Here is a 9,408-nt window from a genome sequence, read left to right as displayed (position 1 = left end):
AGAGAGAGAGAGAGAGAGAGAGAGAGAGAGAGAGAGAGAGAGAGAGAGAGAGAGAGAGAGAGAGAGAGACTATACCTCAAGCAGCTTCAAAAAAATAAAAAAGCATAATATTGAGTTACCTGAACTATAAATCATATGTCATATTCTCAGGCAAGCATTGGAATCATAATGGTTAATAGGTTAAACTAATCCATGCCAATATAGCACCCCTCTGAGATAATAACATATTTGAACATAAGGATGAATGCTGAGAATTTCACCTATGTCAGTAAATTAAAGTTTTTTCTTACAGGAGAAGGTGAATGGTTGATGTCTTTCTGTACCACTGGTTAGATACTTAATCTGCTTTATAATATGAGAGATAAAGAGTTACAAGGGAACTCAGAGGCCATTTAGTCCAAGCACTTTATTTTCTAGATGTCAAAATTGAGAACCCTACTAGTGAATGACTGTCCAAGGTCAAGAAAATAATAAACAGAGAAAATTCAAACCTGGTCTTCTAACTCTGAAAATTGTATGTATGTGCTATCTTACCTTTATCTTTAATGAACCTGTTTTAAAAAGATTAGAAACAAAAACCGATCCCCTGAAGAATAGGTGGCCTTTTGAATCATTGACAACTACTCTGAATCTAGTCATCTAAACATGTCTGATTTCTTCAAACTTTATTATTGTTTAATCCACATCTTTTCATCTTCTATATTAAAACAGTTAGAGATACTGTATCACAACCTTTGCTAAAGTTTCAGTAAATTATGTGCAGAGTTTTTCTCTCATATACTAGTTCAGATATTCAAACAAAAAGGACATCAGGTTAGTGTGGCATGATCTTTCCTTGAAGCAGTAATGCTGCCTCCTTGGAATCACCACTTCCCTTTATAGATGGCACCCAAACATCTTTTTAATGATTTTGTCTAGAATTTTCCTAGGAATCACAGTCAAACTGACTGGCATGTGGTTTATAGACTATTCTCTTCATTTTTTTTCCCTATCTTCTGGTGCTATCTTCCATGATCAATTAAATATTATTTATGGTGGTTCAACCATTCATTATCTTCCAGTTCTTTTAATCCTGGAGGATGTAGTAAATCTGGGCCAAGTGACTTGAACTCAGACAAAGTATCTATCTCCCCATTTTAGGTGTCAATTCCCTGTTAGTCATCTGTGTTCCGTCTCTTTTGCAAGAGTTTTCCTCCTTAGTAGAGAAAACAGAAGCAAAATAAAAATTAAATGCTTCCTCCTTCCTGTTATCATTTATCATTATCCTATTCATCCCAAAACCAAGGACCTAATGCTTTCTTCTCCATTATTTTCTCTCTCATTACAAATAAAAAAAAAAGGTTTCATCCTTAATTTTATCTTCATCCTTAATTACCTGGCCTTGTTTCCGTAAATCTTATTAAAATCTAATATGGTTGGTGAGGCCCTTTGCATACGTATTGGTCTCTTTAGACCAGTTGTTCCCAATGTATGAACTGAAAAATTCCTAGGGTATCCCAAGAACTCCCAGGTTGTCTATGTGGTCAACATTACTTCTATAATAGTGCTAAAATGATATTTGTCCATAATAGCACTCTGCTTTTTCCCAACTATTTTGTGAGACCATATTTTCTTCATATACCTTGACCAAAATAACATTGCAACAGATTTAATGAAGATTTTAAAATCCTACTGTTTTCTACTGTCACATTTTAAAGAGACTTTCAAAAATATTTAAATTTATGATTTTTTTGTTTTTGAATATACAGCTATTAGTTAGTATGTAATGGGTTTATTATTGTTATTTTCAATGAATTAGTAACTATTTCATATTTTTACCAATTTTAACTTGTAATAACAGAAAAATTCACTAATTATAACCCACATGAACAAAAGTTCTTTGGGGTCTTCAATTTTTAAGAATGTAAAGGGGTCTTGAGAGCAAAAAATTTGGGAATTAATAATATAGACCAATCCCATTTTTCCTCTTCGCTAACAGTATTTCTCTTTCTGCCTTAAGAATATTGTTCTTGGGACGGCCAGGTAGCACAGCGAGTAAGAGCACCGGCTGCAGTGTCAGAACGACCTGGAGATCGAATCCCGGGCTCAGACACTTAGCACCCACCCAGAAACACCTGGCCGTGTAACCTTGAGCAAGTTACTTAACCCCAATTGCTTAGGGGTGGCCAGGTGGCTCAGTGAGTAAGAGTACCGGCTCCAGTGTTGGGGACGACCTGGAGATCGAATCCCGAGCTCAGACACTCAGCACCACACCCAGAAATAACTGGCCGTGTAACCTTGAGCAAGTTACTTAACCCTGATTGCTTAAAAAAAAAAAAAAAAGAATATTGTTCTTGAACTCAAAATCTTAAAAAAGTAAATGTTGAAAACTATCTTTACATATAATTAGAAAAAATAAAGGACCCTAGTTTTGCTTTCAACTCTTTGAAATCTGCTTTCTCAAACTTTAAGGTGCTTGTCAGAATATACCCAGATTTACATTCCAAATTCTCAGAGAGAGTAGTCAGTTTCTCCTAGGGTTCTCATCATGTCCATACCACCAGTCAGTGAGTTACTAATAATCATATCTAGAATAGAAACAAATATATTAGTTATACCATATTTTGAAGGATAAAATGATCACTAAAGCACATCAAGGAGGTATTAGATATTCTGCTTTTTGTATAGAAAGCATACTCTAGATATTTGGATACTCAATTCCCTGTTAATACTATATATACCTCTGTGTCACACTTATGCTTTACTTCCCAAACTCCTTATCTATCTCCACCTTCTGTGCCTGTGGTCTGTAGTCTGACACAAAGCTAAGAGAGGTAAATAAGACACTGTATGACAAAGTGAAGATCTAAAATTATTTTATAGGCTAGAGTTGTTGAATCAAACTCAAAGAGAAATAGGTACATAGGGAAACCTGTAGCTGCATATTGGCTTAGGAAACCACATACTAACATTATCTATATTGTATAATTATTTATTTTGTTGTGTATTTCCCAATTATGTTTTACTATGGTTGAGGCCACATTCAGAGGGCTGTGCCTATGTTTGACACCTTTGGACTATAACATTGGGCTAAATCTAATAAGATCAAGTTTAGTAGGGATAAAGTCAGTCTTACATCTAATTACCAAATATAGCAAAAGCTTCATCATTTCTGGATGAGAGAATGGTTAGATGGCTGCTGTGCTAAACACAATTCATGAATTTTAGTAGACTACAGCCTCAGTGTATCAATAGTATAATGTGGTAGCCCAAAATGCTAATGCTATCTTAGATTACATTAGCAGAGGAAGAACTTCCAGGCATCGGGAGGAGAGAATTCTAATGTACTCTGTCCCCATCAGATCTTTTTTTTAAGTGTTGTGTTCTGTTCTGTGCATAATATTTTAAGGTGGATGTTAACAAGCTGGAGAGTGTTCAGAGGAGAGCAATCAGGATGAAAATGACTTTGTGCATTATTAAGACTTTCTGAAGTTTAGGTAATCAACAAAACAATAATCAATCCTTGATTTATAGCCTTTGCCAATTTCTGAGGTGTAAATGCTTCCAATGAAAGTTTAACAAACTATTTGAGCTGGTTGAGTGGTCTCCAGCACATATGCTTTATGTACGGAACACAAGAGCAGGAACTCTGCAACTGCAGGTCCTTCTAGGCCTTTTCCACAAGGTCCTCATGAAATTTTGTACAAGTTGCTCTGCTGTCCAGTTGATCTGACCTTTGGCAAGTTACAGTGTCTTTGCTAGAGTGACAGGTCAGACCAACACCTCTGGTAGTAGTGTCTCAACTGATCAGGCCAACCTGCTGCTGAATTGTGTCAAACAGGTCACTCAGTGTCCATGCTTTCTCCTCACCAAGGTCTGCCACTACTGGGAAGTGACTGTCAACCATGGTCAGGAAGTTTACTCTGTCACCAGGCAACTACTAACAGGCTTGTCCAGTCAAATTGAACTTACACTTCTATTTTTCACCTTCAGGCACCTGCTTGGCTAGATATGAGACCCCTTTCTTTAGCTGCAAGGTTACTATGCTTGGTTATGCTTAAATGCTATAGAACTTTTTCAGCTAGGACAATAACCCTCAGTTTAGGAACAGTAGAATCTTTTCTCCTTTGGCTCCCTCAGAGCCTCTGATCTAAGGTTGTTGTCACCCCCAGGTAGGTAGGAGATCGGAGAAAACTTACTTCCCCTGCCTTCCTAAGCAAATCACTACATGCTGCCTTAGGGTGATTGGTTGTAGTTCAGTTATTTTTACCTCCCATCCTTCTTTGGGAATCTTATGTAGATAAGTGGCTAGTGACATAGATATGATTATGATCTTTTCTTTGGAAAAATTCATAGGTTTGCTGACCTCTTTGTAGTCAAATGAAGTACTCAAGGCTAGCATTTTTGGGGTGGGAAATGCTATTTTGTACCTGAAGGTTTTCCTCTTTACTCTTCAAATCTCTGTCATTTTATCCCCCTGTACATCATAAGTTTTGACTCACATAGTAATGAGGCATTACCCCTATATTTAGCCTGAAGAAGAGAAGAGGTAGGGGACACGTGAAAGCTGTCTGAATATTTGAAAGGCTGTTATGAAGACATAGGCAAGAAGGGTTAGATTGATACATTTGGATATAGAGGCAAGAAATAGAGCCAATGTATGAAGGTTTCCAAGGCAAATTTAAGCTTGATGTCAGGAAAAATTCTTAACAATTATAGGTGTCCAAAGTATTTTAGCAGCTCCTTTTGTAGTGGATAAGAATTGGAAACTGAGGGGATACCCATCAGTTGAGGAAGAGCTGAACAAATTGTGGTGTATGATTGCAATGGAATATTATTGTGCTATAAGAAATTATAAGAATGATGATTTCAGGCAAAAGACATGGAAGTACATGAACTGATACAAAGTGAAATGAACAGAACTAAGAGAACATTGTACACAGTCACAGGAATATTTTGCATTTACACTGAAGAACTGTTAATGACTTGGCTATTGCAATACAATGATCCAATAAAATCCCAAACAACTCATGCTAAAAAAAATGCTATCAGCCTTCAAAGAAAGAGCTGATGTTTTCTGAAATCAGACTGAAGCATACTATTTTTCATTTTCTTTGCCTTTCTTTCTTTTCTTCTCTCTCTCCCCCTCTTTCTCTCTCCCCCATCTCTTTCTTTTTTGCCCTAATGTTCTTCCACAAAATGATTAAAATGGAAATGTTTTACATGTTTGCATATGTATAACCTATATCAGATTGTTTACCATTTCAGGGGGGGGGGAGAAGAGGAGGGAGGGATAGAATTTGGAACTCAGGACTTAAAAAAATTAAAAAAAAAATTAAAAAAAATTATAGGTGTCCAAAAGAGAATGGGTTTACCTGGACTTTAGCCTGCACTTACCAGATGTATTACAGTGGAGATAACTTTTGGTGTGGGTTGGACCTTATAGTTACTAAAGGTCCCATTTAAGTCCCAGATTGTATGATTCTGTGACTCTAAAATAAATGCTCTCTCCACCTTACAGAATGACAGACTCGGAAGGACTCTTAGAAGTCATCTGTACTAAGCCATACCTGCGGAGGAACCACATTTACACAAGCTCTGAGAAGCTGCCTTCCAGCCCTCACTGCAATTGACAAGCAGCCCTTACTCATAATACTTTTGGAGAGCTCTATAATCATAGCACATTATTTTTTTTACATCAAATTTAAATGTCTCTTTCTCTCTGTCCCTCTGTCTCTGTCTATCTCTACCTGTCTTTCTCTGTATCTCTGCCTCCCCCACCAACCTTCACCCAGGTATTTTAGTACCGCCCTACTTCAAGACCAAACAGAGTTGAATTGCCCTTCCACATGACCTTCCAATAACAAAAGAAAGCTATCCTGCCTCCCTCCCTCCATCTTCTGTTTTCCAGAATAAACATCCCCAGTTTTCTTTTGGAATGATCTTTATTCCCCTAATCATCTTTTTTTCTGGAAGCATTTCAGCTTGTCAATAACATATGACATCCGGTGTTTGGGCTGACTCCAATCCAACAGAACTATGACCTTCCTTAATGTAGACACATGCTTCTATTCATGCCAACTAAAATTATATTTTCTATTGTGGCTGCCAAATTGTGTTGTTTACTCTTTGGGTTTAAAGTACACTAAAACTCTCAGATCATTTTGAAAAAAAAATTTGATTCAATGAATTTGATTGCATCAGCTAAATTTGTGCTGTATCCCTAATTTCTTCCCCTTCCTCCAGTTCATTAAAAAAAATTAACTGTGACATTAATAAATTAACATTAATAAACTTTCTCTAAGCTGTTCTTGATAAGTTGTATTTTTGAACCCACAAATAAGACTTTACATTGGTCCCTACTACATTTCAATTTACTAGATCTGGTACAATAGCTGAGCCTGTTAAAATAATTTTGAATCTTAATTCTGACGTCCTTTGGGTCAGCTAACCTCTCAAATTTGCTAAGTATGCTATTTCTGTCTTTATCTAAATCAATGATTAAAAATAAAAGTTAAATACCACAATGTCAAGGAAAGATCCCTTGGAACATAACACTACAGACATTCCTCTAGGTTAATATCAACTAATCTTTTATTCTTGTCATTTAAACTAATTACTCTTCTATAGCTTCATCTAATTACTATTAATGTGAATAAGAAATGCCCTGAAATGATGCATGTATTCACATTCATACTATAAATTTATAGTTGTATAAAATATGGTTGTTGGTTACAGCACAATGGAAATATAGAGTATGAATTTAAATAATGGGACTACTTCAGGAGATCCATTATTCACATGAATTGGGTGCTCTACACATCTTCATGTTTTATAGGAAGATGCTATCAGTACTTTGTGAAAATCTTTGTAAATAATATCTATACCAATCTACTTACTGCCCTTTAGTTCCAGTTGCCTCATGATTCCTTGTCATTTCTTAGGCCCAAATTCTCTTCTCTCCCCTTCTTGCAAATGTACCAAATGTGCTGGGTCTTTGGTCAACTCATATTGACTTTCAAGAAAAAACTTAAATATTCACTGCAAGCATTTCAATCTCAAAATTTGGTAAATGCTACAAATTAAAGCTTGTTAAACATTTACCAACACAACACTGGTAGATCCCATATTAAACTGTAAGTTTCATGTAAACGCTTTTATATTTATTTATTTATTTGTTTTAGTTTTCCTTTTATTTAGTATTTTATTTTTTTCCCCAGTTATATGTAAGAACAATGTTTAAAATTCATTTTTAAAACTTTAAGTTCCAAATTCTCTCCCTCTCTCCCCACTCCACTGCCATTTAGAAAACAATTTAATATAGACTACACATGTATAGTAAAGAAAATTATATCCATAAAATCATGTTGTGAAAGAAAACACAGATCAAAAAAAAACTCAAGAAAAATAAAGTTTTTTAAAGCATGTTTCAATCTGCATTTAGACACCATCATTTCTTTCTTTGAGGATGGATAGCATTTTTCATCATAAGTCCTTCAGATTGGACATTGTATTGCTGATCATCGCACAATATTGCTGTTACTTTGTTACACAGTACATTTCACTTTGCATCAGATTCTCATGTAAATCTTTACAGATTTTTCTGAGAGCATACTACTCATCACCTCTTTTGTGAGCATGACAGTATTCCATAATAATCACATACGACAATTTGTTCAGTCATTCCCCAACTGAGGGACATTGAACAAATTTCCAATTCTTTGACTCCAGAAAAAGATTTTTGTACATGTAGGTCCTTTTCCTTTTTAAAAAACCTCTTTTGAGATATAGACCTAGCAATGGTATTGCTAGGCAAAAAGGTATACATGGTTTTATAGTCCTACAGGCATGTTTCCAAATTGATCTACAGAATGGTTGAATCAGTTCACAACTCCACCAACAGTACATTAATTTCTCATTTTTTCCCTCATTCCCTCCAACACTGGTGATTTTCTTTTGTGTTCTATTATTCAATCTAATAGCTATGAGGTAGTACCTCAGAATTATTTCAATTTAAATTTCTCCAATCAATAGTGAGTCAGAAAATTCTTTTCACATGTCTATAGAAAGCTTTGATTACTTCCTCTGAAAACATATTTTTCATTGCTTCTTTATTTCTCATAAAGTTATTAGCTTCAATTTGCTCAATTGTAATTTTTGAGAAATTATTTTCTTTACTGAGCTTTCATACCTCCTTTTCCATTTGGCCAATTCCACTTTTTTAAAGAGTTATTTTTTTTTTCTCCAAGGAGTTTTTCTTCCTCTTTTCCATTTGTTTAATTCTATATTTTAAGGCATTCTCCTCCTTGACTTTTTGAGCCTCTTTTATCATTTGGATTGCTCTGTTTGCTAAGTTATTTTTTTCTTTTTTGTATGTGTATCCTTTACCAAGCTGTGGTTCATTTTTCATAATGTTCTTGAATCACTCTCATTTCTCTTCCAAAATTTTCCTCTACATGACCTGAGACCATTTCACATTTTTCTTGGAGCCTTTAAATGTAGGAGCTTTGATTTGTTGTCTTATTCTGAGCCTGTGTTTTGATATCCCTAGTTACCATAGTAACTTTCTATATTCAGTTTCTTCTTTCCTACTGTTTGCGCATTTCCCCAATTTATTACTTGACTTTTTTAAATGCATTATTAACTTCTGATTTACATCATTCATTTCTGCCAGATTTTGAGTTACAAATTTTCTCCCCGTTTTTCCCCTACCCACCACCCCAAAATAGCAGGCCCACAGGATATCCCCTCCTCCAATCTGCTCTCTCCCATATTTTCTCCCAAACCCCTTTCAACTTTCCCAGTGGGTCTCTATGCCTCAGTGCCTGTATATCTTATTTCCCAATTACATGTAAGATGGTATTAATAATAGTATATATATATATATATATATATATGCATATATTTGAATATTTGATTTTAAAACTTTCAATTCCAGATTCCTTCCCTTCCTTCCTTGTCACCCACCCTTACTGGGAAGATAAGCAGTTCAGTATGGGTTGCACATGTGTGGCTAATGCAAAACAATAACCTAGTAGATATATTGTAAAAGACTGACTACATTTCTCTCCCTCCTATCCCACCTCCCCCTTGTTCTATTCCCTACTTTGATCCCATCCCTTTTCAAAAGTGGGTGCTTCCAACTTCCCTCCCCCCCAGTCTGCCCTGCCTTCCATCTTCTCCCCTCTCATCCCCTTCCGCTACTCTCCTGGAGGGTGAGATACCATATTTAGTGTGAATTTCACTCCCTCCTCAAGCCAAATTCAATGGGAATAAGGTTGAGCCATTCCTTTTTGCCTTCCTATTCTTCCCCTCCATTGTAACCATTTTCCCTTGCCTCTTCTGTATGAGATAGTTTACCCCAATCTGTTTCTCCCCATCTCCTCTCATAATATTCCTCTCATCTCTTAATTTCACCTTTTAAATATC

Source organism: Petaurus breviceps, unplaced genomic scaffold (assembly GCF_028583685.1).
Source record: "Petaurus breviceps papuanus isolate PSGF00001 unplaced genomic scaffold, PetGlider_PUasm1.0 90743, whole genome shotgun sequence".
In the NCBI taxonomy this organism is placed as follows: Eukaryota; Metazoa; Chordata; class Mammalia; order Diprotodontia; family Petauridae; genus Petaurus; species Petaurus breviceps.
The sequence above is the reverse complement of the archived record's forward strand: the minus strand, read 5'-3'. Positions refer to the sequence as shown.